Source organism: Mus musculus, chromosome 1, assembly GCF_000001635.26.
Source record: "Mus musculus strain C57BL/6J chromosome 1, GRCm38.p6 C57BL/6J".
Classification (NCBI taxonomy): domain Eukaryota; kingdom Metazoa; phylum Chordata; class Mammalia; order Rodentia; family Muridae; genus Mus; species Mus musculus.
The window spans coordinates 151,230,991-151,240,530 of NC_000067.6; positions in this window are offsets into that span (position 1 = coordinate 151,230,991).

The following is a 9,540-nucleotide window of genomic DNA, read 5'->3' on the forward strand; positions in this document are numbered from 1 at the left end:
AGGTAGAAAGAACTAACCAATCTTTTAAAAAACACTCTTGTTAAGCTGTCACAAGAACTTCACCTTGATTGGGTAAAACTCCTACCTCTGGCTCTTTTCAGGCTATGAGCTCTCCCCAAGCGACCTCTCCTCATCTAGCCCTTTGAATTCATGTATGGGCGTCCAGTCCTAACTCTTGGTCTTTCACCTAAGTGCTCTCCCCTCCCAAGCCATCACTCACCCCATTACTTTGCCACCTCAGTTCTCTATGTAACTTTACTGACCACCATCTACCTCAGCCACACACTGTCTCCTGTCCACTGCCTGTCAATGTTGGAGACTAGGTCCTTCTATTCCCTCCAGATCATCGGCCCTCACCTCTCTCTCCCAAATGGCAGGGCCTTTTTAAGGTAATCCTCATGACCCCTACAGCTGCTAAACTCGAGGGATTCTCTCATTGGGTCCATCTGTCTCTCCTCAAATCTTTCATTCCTCTACCTAAAAATGACTCTTCTTCATACACATCGACTTTACCAGGACTGTGCTCTGTTAAGTTCTAGAAGATGTTGAGACCACCATCTTGTCCCCAATCCCAAAATATGAGACTCTACTCCAGCAGCCGAGCTCAACCTCACTGGATTAGACATGGGTTTTTCATCCTCCCCCTGCTGTTCCTTTCCATCCAGGGCAGCCCTTACATCTGGAGATTCAAAGTCCAAGAAACCTCCACAGATAACAGTCTTTTCAAATAGGGTCAGTAAACTGCTTCATAGCTAGATGTCAGGAACCGATCCAAATTGCTATCATCCCTGTATCTGTTACCCCATCTAAACATTATGGTCTCTATACTTGCTTTCTTTGACCAGACAAAAGATTATTGTAGAAAATGGCCAGATAAATATGGAGGTTGCCCATATTGGTCTTGACAGATACATGTGCTAGGCTCATGGACCAATCATTTCTTCTATCAACACAAGATACTCTTTTTCTACATACAAGACCCATGGGATTCCAGGTGGGAGACAGGAGTTGTTGGTAAGCTCTACCATAAAAGTCAGTCCAGGTCCCCAATAAGTACCATCCATATCCAGAGATAATATGTCTCAGTTGCCCAAACCCTAGATATCAGGAAAGTAGGGGAGATAATCACTCCTCCGAGGTCCTTACCTCTTTGACATCACTCCTCATAAATGACACTAACTTGTCATTTCGCCTTTTGCTGAAAACCTTGACCTTGGCATACCAACTCCTTAGTGTCTCCAGGCCTGGACACTTCAAAGATTGCTGGTTATGTGTGTCCCCTAGAACTAACTCACAATAGTCACTACAGCATCTCCGGTGACACTGCCAAGTTACCTTACCTCACCCTTTGTCAGCTGCCCTGACTCCAATGGTGCCATGACTCCATACCTTACTTTTATCCCTCTCTTTGACATGGCAAACTATTTGAAAACCTCTGGGACACGTTCTGTAGGAACACTAAGTTCCCTAGACTGCAATAGAACCATAACCTTTGATATATCATCTCTGCCACAATGCCCTGCAGTCCAGAACACGCCAATTCTTTGTGGCACTCAGGCATATCATCGCCTACTTGCCAGCTGGTCAGGAGTTTACAAACCTTTTCCCTGAACTGGGAGTAATCCAGGGAAATGAGCCCCTGGCAATCCCAGTTGTAGATATGATAGCTGCCCAACATAAGAGGGCAGCTCAAGTCATGCCACTCTTGGATGCTAGAGGAATAGCCATAGGTGCTGGTACTGCACCTATGCAGGGATAAGGACTTCTATGACCTAATATGATGCATTCACTTCCCAGTTTAAAAGCGATTTTCAAGAGATGACTGAACCTGTGCTTACTATCCAGAAACAGATGGATTCTTTGGCAGCCGTGGTGCTTCAGAACCGATGGCGGCTAGATGTCCTAACAGCTAAAGAAGGTGGTCTTTGCCTGTTCCTTCAAGAAAAATGCTGTTTCTACATCAACCAATCCAGGATAGTGAGAAATAAAAGCCAGGAGCTACAGTCAGACACAAAGAATTTCAGGGACCATGAGACCTCCAGTTCTGGGATTTTTCTAAAGTTCTATATGGAAGTAGGATTTGGTAATACCTTTCCTAGTCATCTTCCTGGCATTATTATCTGCTCCCTGCCTCATTAATCTTGTTTCTACATTCCTTCAATGACAAACACAAAACATTCCTAACCAAGCTATTAATCAGCTCCTGTTACAGGATTACCAGCCGCTGTCCACAGAAGAGCCTCTGTCCACACAGGAACCTGATGCGAACTTTTACCAAGTGGATCCTGAAGGTGAAAGTCAGCTACACCCCAAAACTGACGACGCCCCTAGACAGAAGGAAGCAGCTTAAGAGACACCGTGCCTCATTCCCTTTTCACCATCAGCTTCCCCCTCCTCTTTTTTCTTCTCTTTATAATAATGAGAAGGGAGGTATGTTGGTATCAGGACCTCTGAAACCTGTGACATCACATAGGGGACAACGTGACCTACACACCCGTTGCCAAGACAACAGCCACCATATTCCCAGAATCCATTGTGCTCACCTCCCATCTTTACCTGTGACCATGTCACCATTCATATATATAAGAGGGATGCCCCCCCTTTCTTTCCACCGCCACCTTCCTTGCCCCTCTCTCTCCCAATAAACCTCTTACACGTGGGACTGTTTTGGCCTGGCATGCTATGTTCAGACAAGAGCTGCTATTCTAATACATCAAGTACATATGCTGCTAGCAGTAGTTTACTGTGAAAAATAGAAATTTGGGTAATTTTTACATTTTATTTTAAAAGTGATCTGTGTGTCTTACAATGTATATAGATACTTCATAATTTTGTTCATAGATACTTCATAACTTAGTTAGCTAGCTAATGTGTGCATGAGTGTGTGTGTGTGTGTGTGTGTGTGTGTGTGTGTGTCCTGCTTGGCCATGTGGAAGGGAAGGAACAGTGTGACATGGTTTTCTGACCCTGGAACAGAGCCAGCAAGGCATGGGCCTTCACGAGTGTTGATGGATGCTGGGTATGAGGCTTGTTACTTCATGTTCCTCCTTCGAGAAATGTTCTCTCTGTCGAGGTTCTTGGGAAATATTCTCCCTGCCAAGGTTATCTGGGAATGTTCTCCCTGCCAAGGTTATCTGGGAAGGTCCTCTCTGCCAAGGTTAAGAACTCTATAACGATCAGAGACAGCCAGAGTCTGTGAGGTGAGGATGTGTCTCATGTCTCCACAAAATGGTAGAACGGTGACCTTCAGGACAGCCCTTAAGGCTGTGGAAAAGAACACTGAAAATATGAGTTCAAGAAGATCTAATTTCTCAACTAGGCAAAATATAGGAATGCAATACAGATTGTATAAGGAACTTCGAAGACATAAAAGAGTAGGAGCACTGTGAGCCAGCTTGTCAGAAATGTACAAAGGCAGGCAGATCCCAGAGTTCAAGGTCAGTGTAGGACACAGCTAGGTTAGGCACATGTGTGGTAGGAATGGTGATAACATCTAGATTTCACCCAGCTAGTTTATCGCTGTGTTTACAAAGGCAGGGAGATCTCTGAATTCATTTGCAGTGTTAAAAATAATGTGCTTGATGATCCCAGTCCAGGGGCTGGGGTCTAGGGATGCTGATTCCTGGAATAATCAAAAGGAAACCTGTGCTGAGGACTAAATTGATATGTAAATCAAAGACCGGGCTCTTGGTCTTTGTGAGATGAGCTATCCAAAGAGTTTTTAGAAGTTTTTTTCCAGCATGCAAGAGGTGTCACAGGGCATCAGCTTGTAACCTGTGATTTGACTTTGAGTTGTTCTTTCAGTGTTCCCTGGCACCCCTTCCTCAGAACCCCTATCCAAGCCGAGGCTGGTCCTTGGCACATGCTTGTGTGTGTGTATGTATGTGTGCATTCATTTGTGCAAATATATATGTACATCTGTGTGTGTGTGCCTGTGCACACCTAATTCAGCTAAAAATAATAACAGAGGAAAACTTATAAACTAGTCCTTATCAAATGTTTAGAATAAAATTTTCAACATCTTTTGCTTAATATGAAGAACACACTATATTAATTACATAGTAGTAAGATAACAGGTAGCAAATGCACCGATGTGAATAAAATGATTTCAAGTTAACACCATCACTACTGTTACAGACAGAACCCTAACTTAGTGACCCAGAGGCTGCTCAGTAATGTGTTAACACATTTCTACAAAGCCCTAGGAGCCTCTCATATCAACTCTGTGGGTAAGACGGCAAAAGGAGCCAGAGTGGATTGCGCATTTGCTGAGCAATCTACTTAGCCTTAAGGCCAGCCAGTGTGCCAGTACTGAAGGGCTGCCTAAGAGAGTACAATAGAGTAATTTCCTTGCCTTTCATTATTTCATTCATATATATATATACATATATATATACACATATATATACATATATATATACACACACACACACAACTTTGAAGTTTATAGATGGTACCAGCCTAGGAGATAACAAACAAAATCCAAAAGAGTCAAGACCCCAAAGTATCTTGACAAGTTAGAATCCAGGATCAAAACCAGCTTAGAGAAGGGATAAGGAATCCAGTTTTCTCACTGGGATTTGCAAAAGCTCTTGGAGTCTTCACTGAGGAATTATGAGGCTTCTTTGGGCCCCATAGAAAACAAATCTCCAAGCAACCGGTTTTCCCTTTCATTCATCTGCTTAACAATGACTAGTGTGAGTTTCCTTTGTGCACAAGGGAAAGAGTCTGAACAGCTCAGTGGGTCTGGAGTTCTGGTCGCATGGCATCTGATAGCTGAGGGTAAAGGAAAGTGCATGCTATTCATTCCTGCTCTTAGCAGCCACTCTTACCAAAGACAGGTTAGGCTACTTTTTTAAGGTCAAAAGACTAGTGGAGGATCCAGCTAGGAGTGTAGCTCAGGCTGCCTGTTTGTGGTGTGGGTACCCCTAGATGAGCACTAAGAGGCACAACCTGAGTTTGATCCCTCAGGATCCAGAGAAAGGTGAGAGAGCTGATGCCCCATGCCATTCTCTGACCTCCATCTTTGCTGTAACAGACATGCACACACACACACATACACACAAATAATAATAGTAATTATTTTTAAGACGTTTGAGCTGTTTGCTTTTGTGCAATTTACTGCAGAACCATGGAAGCCCTTAAGAGGCCCCACAGTTAGAACAAAGCTAAACTCAGCCACTTGAGTCTAACAAACTAGGCAGAGGACTTAGTCACCTTCCCTGTCGGGAAAGGCTACAGCTGGAGGCATGTCAGACCACACAGGGAAATTACAAATGTGGACACCCTCCAGGAACACTTGAACCAGTACCACAACTACTCCAAGCTAATATCTGGAGATCTGTAGCCAAATGCTTAGCCATGTCTCCCAGCTGGGAGTAGGGGTCAGCATGATGATCCATCCCTTGGGTGCTCAAGCCGTCAACTTCACGGAGATAAACAGATCCTTTGAACGGAGACCAGCCTGGGATGGCAAGCACAAACCTCGGTAGAACTAGCTGTACTTCTGGTAGCAAAACAGTATTAAACAAGGGCCATATTATGTTTGCAGACCTCAGGGCAAAGCCTGGCACACGTCCTCCAGTAGCCGGAGATCGGCGTTTACCAGGGAATGAGTAATTCAGAAAGAGGTTTGCAAACTGTAGTCCTAGACCAGATGGAAAAACAAGCTACTGGCTTCCATGGAGTACAAGCTTCAAACCTCGTGCCAGCAGTTGCCTCCTCCTCCACGACTGTCTTTGGGGAAAGAATGAGAATTCTAGTGATCTGAGTTACACAGACTTTCCAAAGCAGAGGAAGTCCTATCATGACATGAAAGGAGGTTTGTTTCCATCTTCTCTGGTTTATTAAGACGCTGCTTGATTGGCTCTCACACCCAGTGCTGTGCTCTCTCTGGGCGCTGACTCAAGCAGGAAACAGGCACCACAGCCAGGAGAAAACAGCCTTCTGAATGAAATTAGCCTTTGTTTTCCTGTTCCCCGTTGACCCTGATGGGCGCTTATTCATGAAATACGGAAAAAGTAAGGTTCAGAGTATCAGCTGATTAAGTTGGAATGCGAGGCGAGCTTGACAAGCATATGCATAATGACAATGCTGATAAAAATCTAAAAGGACTTCTACAATAAAGACTTAAGTGGTGGATTGATTGATTGATTGATTGATTGATTTTGGTTTTTCGAAACAGGGTTTCTCTGTATAGCCCTGGCTGTCCTGGAGCTCACTTTGTACACCAGGCTGGCCTCGAACTCAGAAATCCGCCTGCCTCTGCCTCCTGAGTGCTGGGATTAAAGGCGTGCGCCACCATGCCCAGCAGATTTTTTTTTTAAATGGAAATGATTGATGAGGCTAGCAAGTTGGTTCAACAGATAGAGGCACTGGCCACCAAGCTTGATGACCTGATGACCCCGGACGCCTACATGATGGAAAGAAAGACTTGAAAATATTCCATGGCGCAAACCTTCACACAAGCATGTATGCACAAAATACACACTAAGTATAAAGTAGGATGAAATAGCATACATCTTCTCAGAACATCCATCCCAATTATACCCCCGTCAATCTCCCTGAGGCTCTAACATTGTCGATATAAGAACTGTCAAAACTCCTATGAACCGTGCATATTTGAATGCCTTTAAATGGTTTTAACTATAACTCTCACTTCAGGTCAGCTATCTTTCTGCTGTGTCATTCACATGGTGAAAATCAAATCCACAGAAATTAAATGAACATCACTTATTCATCAAATGCTGTGAGAGATATGAATATTGGTGTCTCGGAAGTTATAGTCTAAAGAGAAAACATATAACCTTGTAAACCCTCAAATTATAAGGCTTAAATTGAGATTCTAATTAATAGAAGAATGATCTTACAAGATCTGTCAAGACACAACTGTTTGGCCAAACAGCTGCTGTGTGCATGTTAGAAATGCCTAAAGGAATGTAGAGAATTCTCCCGTTGCCTTTACAACAAGGTGTGCTAAGTATGTAATAAGTGGTATCAAATTCCAGCCCCAAAGCTTGCCAGGCATCAGAGCTGGTGATTACACAAACACCCAGCTCCGTTCAGCTTCCTCTATAAAACCAGAGCAAACCCACCTCACAGGTGGCACGCAGAGAAAAGACTCCAGTCCCATATTCTCAGCAGATGGCCAGTGCTCAAGAATGATCACCACTATGCCTTTCTATGATTTAGACTGGAACAAAAAAATTTGGTGAGGCGTCATGACACTTTGACAAATGCAAACATAAGTTTTTATTGCTTGGGTCTCCTGCATCCCATGGTGACTTCTAGGTTCCCCCAAGCACAGTGAGTCCCATTGGGTTTCACTGATGGCCCTTGTGAGTGCTAAGTCATCCAGTGGTGCTCCTGGATAAATGCAAATGTCCCTTGACTTAGCTCCTCTGAAAAGAATCTCTTTTAATTTCTGGCTTTCTCAAACCTAATTCTATTCTCAGCGGTACCACCCTTGCCAGGTGTCTGCTCATCACATCTGATAACCTTCTTAGCTCCTACACAAGGAGCCCTTAACAAAGACATAGTCCCCTGCTGGCTTCCAACTGGCTCATGAGTTTTGTGGTGTCCATTGTCACATGCATGTGGATAAAGCCTGCCATTTGTTCTAGAATTCCTTTCTGTAATTGCTGGAGACACTATGTTCCATAGTGACACAGTTAACAAATTGTCCTAGTTGGGGGTACTACTGCTATCATGGAACACTATGACCAAAAGCAAGTTGGGCAGGAAAGGGTCCTTACTTCTTACTCTTCTTCATCATAGTCCGCCACTGAAGTGGGTCAGGACAGGAACTCAAGCAGGACTGGAACCTGGGGACAAGAGCTGTTGCAGAGGCCATGGAGAGATAATGCTTACTGGCATTATCTCTTTTTTTTTTTTTTTTCTGGCATTATCTCTTGCTCCCCATGGCTTGCTCAGCCCACTTTCTTATAAAACCTGGACCACCGGCCCAGGGATTACCCTGCCCACGATAAAGTGGACTCTCCCACATCAATCACTAATAAACTGCCTTATATGCTTGCCTGCAGCCTGCTTTTATGGAGTCATTTTCTCAGTCAAGGCTCCCTCCTCTCAGGTGGCAATAACTTATGTCAAGTTGCCATAAAATACCAGTACAGAAATTTATCACCAATATCATTTATTTAAAGACCCCCTCTCTGCTGATATGCAGGCAAAGACTCTGGCCTAAAAACCATGAGGAAGAAGGAATAAACAGTACTTTATAAACCAGTTCAAATAAGAAATGAAGTCCCGAAGTGAGTATGTCTTCTCTCACTTAATGGGAAGAACTTGTCATTCTTGTTTCAAAACACCAACATCCACTTCATACAGCCTGACACATAGGCCTCAGTCTGATGCCCTTGTTTATTTATTCTACGGTTTCTACTGATGTCATTTGGAAGGGAAATGATCCAGCTGAGAACACCATGACAAAGAAGGTTAGACAGAGGAGCACTTGACCTTGTTCAGCTATAGCGTGACCCATTGCTCCAACCTGGAGAGTGCCAGGGCCCGCCTGTGACTGCCAGATCAGGACTAGGCTTCCAGTGTAGCTGTACAGAGAGGTAATTCCCATGAGCAGCAGTATTTAAAATTCCACAGTCACCACAGGACATGGATAAGGTACATGTTTCCTCTAGTCTAGAATGTGTTCTTTCTTCATAGAAACAGAGTCTGTAGCTGACATCCAAAGAAAATCCCTAGGGAATGTTTGAGGGGATATTGGTGTTGTTGTTGTTTCTAACATTCTACAGTTGGTTTTACAATTAGTTAATGGCCTCTCCACAATTGAGCAAATACGGCCATTACCATGGAGAGAAGGAAGCTTCCTTGAGAATAGACATGAGCTCAAATAATAAATGCCAAATATAGCATAGAGTTGGTGTCATAGTTAAGATTATTAAAATGGTAAATTGGATTAATATTAATATAGTGTTAAAATGTCTTATATGTACAGAATCTATAATTTACCCTTAGGGTTAATAAGTTAAGATTGTGCAAGGGATTCAGGATTGTGCAGGTTTTATCAGGGAAAAAAAATCCACAGAAAGCAACTGATTCTTTGTTACACTTTTTCTTTTATTGAAAATATTCTTTACTCATATAATACATCCTGATGAAAGTTTTCCCTCCCTCTACTCCCCCAGTCTCTCCCCATATCCTCTCCCCTTCAGATCCCCCCCCCCCACTTTCTGTCTCTCATTAGAAAAGAACAGGCTTCTAAGAGATAACAACCGAACATGGCAAAATCAAATATATTAAGGTGAAGCAAAAACTATCATGTCAAAGTTGGACATGGCAACTCGACAGGAGGAGTCCCAAGAGCAGGCACTAGAGTCAGAGATCCACTCCTTCCCACAGTCAGGAGTCCCACAGAAATACAAAGCTAATAGCTATAATATAAATGCAGAGGACCCATGGGGACCCATGTTAGGCCCTACGCTTGATGCTTCAGTCTCTGTGAGCTTATATGCTCCTCCTTCTCTGGGTGTCCTCCACACCTTCTTTCTGCCTCTTCTTCCCGGA